Source organism: Microtus ochrogaster, unplaced genomic scaffold, assembly GCF_000317375.1.
Source record: "Microtus ochrogaster isolate Prairie Vole_2 unplaced genomic scaffold, MicOch1.0 UNK209, whole genome shotgun sequence".
NCBI lineage: Eukaryota > Metazoa > Chordata > Mammalia > Rodentia > Cricetidae > Microtus > Microtus ochrogaster.
Window position 1 is genome coordinate 7,786 of NW_004949307.1, and position 2,203 is coordinate 9,988.

Here is a 2,203-nt window from a genome sequence, read left to right on the forward strand (position 1 = left end):
AATAACAAGTAAATCAATAAATTAATAATAAATTCATAACAAATAAATTCATGATAAGCAAATTAATAAATTAGTAGCAGATTAATAATAAATAAAAATAAGTAAATTCATAACAAGTAAATCAATAAATCAGTAATAAATTAATGCGATAAATTAATAACAAATAAATACATAACAAGCCAATTAACAAATTAGTAGCAGACTATTAATAAATAAAAAATAAACAAATTCATAACAAGTAAATCAGTAAATCAGTAATAAATAAATGTGATAAAGTAATAAATAAATTCATGATGAGCAAATTAATAATAAATAAAAATAAATAAATTCATAACAAGTAAACCAATCAATTAATAATAAATAAATTCATGATAATCAAATTAATTAGTAGCAGACTAATAATAAATAAAAATAAATTCATAACAAGTAAATCAGTATATCAGTGATAAATAAATGTGATAAATTAATAAATAAATTCATGATTAGCAAATTAACAAATTAGTAGCAGACTAATAGTAAATAAAAATAAATAAATTCATAACAAGTAAACCAATCAATTAATAATAAATAAATTCCTGATGAGCAAATTAACAAATTAGTAGCAGATTAATAATAAATAAAAACAAAGAAATTCACAGCGAGTAAAAAATAATTTATTTTTATTTTATATTTAATCTATTTCATTAAGAGCAAATAAAAATAAATTAAAGGACACGGCCTGGGGGGGGAGGAGGCGGGGCCGACATGAGGGGGGCGGAGCCTGGGGGAGAAGGGGCGTGGTCACCGCTAGGGGCGGGGCCTGAAGGAGAAGAGGGTGGGGCCGACGTGATGGGGCGGGGCCTACATAAGGGGCGGGGCCTACGTGAGGGCGGGGCCTGGGGGTGATGGGGCGGGGTTTGGGATTGTTGGGGCGGGGCCTGGGGATGAATGGGGGCGGGGACTGGGGCCGATGTGAGGGGCGGGGCTGACATGAGGGGGCGGGGCAGACGTGAGTGGGCGGGGCTGGGGCCGAAGTTAAGGGGTGTGGTCACTGCGAGGGGCGGGGCCGACATGAGGGGCGGGGCCTACATAAGGGGGCGGGGCCGACGTGAGGGACACAGGCGCATGCGGGGTCACGAAGGTCGCGGGGTCAAGGGTCTCCCCCCCCTCGCTCGCTCCCTCCAGCCTCCCGCCCCCTCCCGCTCCGGTGACCTGGAAGTGGTCACCGTGTAGCCCAGGATGTCCCGCCCCCTCGGAACGACGCACGACAGGGGTTCAAGCAAGGGTCATGGAACTCGTGGGGACACTCAGGGGGTCACAGAGGTCACCTAGGGGTCACGGAGGTCACAGGGGTGAACCGGGGGTCGTAGGGGACACAGGAGTCGTGCAGAGGTCACGGGGGTCACAAAGGAGGAACAGAGTTCCAGCAAGGGTCATGGAACTCCTGGGGTCACTGAGGGGGTCGCAGAGGTCACCTAGGGGTCACCCAGAGGTCACAGGGGTCAAGGTGTCACACTGATCACACAGAGGTTACCCGGAGATTACAGGGGTCACAGAGGTCACACAGAGGTCGTGGGTACACAGGGTCACAGAGGTCACCCAGAGGTCACCCAGGGATTACAGAGGTCACACAGAGGTCACACAGAGGTCGTGGAGACACAGGGTCACAGGGGTCGCCCAGAGGTCATGGGTACATAGGGTCACAGAGGTCACCCAGAGGTCACCCAGGGATTACAGTGGTCACACAGAGGTCACACAGAGGTCCTGGGTACACAGGGGTCACAGAGGTCGCCCAGAGGTCACGGGGTCACCCCAGATGTCAACCCCGTGACCCCCCCAGGCTCCGCCCTCCATGGCCGCCGCCGCCGGCTTCACCCGCTTCCAGCGCCGCCCTACCCGGGGCGACCTCGAGGTCATGCTGGCCAGGAAGTGAGGTCGTCATCCGGGAAGGGGAGGGGCGGGGCCAATAAAGCGGCTTCCTGTGTGCGTGCGCGTGAGGCCCACTTCCTGTCCACACGGGACCCACTTCCTGTCCACATGGGAGCCACTTCCTGTCCACCCGGGACCCACTTCCTGTCCATCCAGGAACCCACTTCCTGTCCACATTGGACCCACTTCCTGTCCACATGGGACCCACTTCCTGTCCACATGGGACCCACTTCCTGTCCACATGGGACCCACTTCCTGTCCACATGGGACCCACTTCCTGTACCACATGGGACCC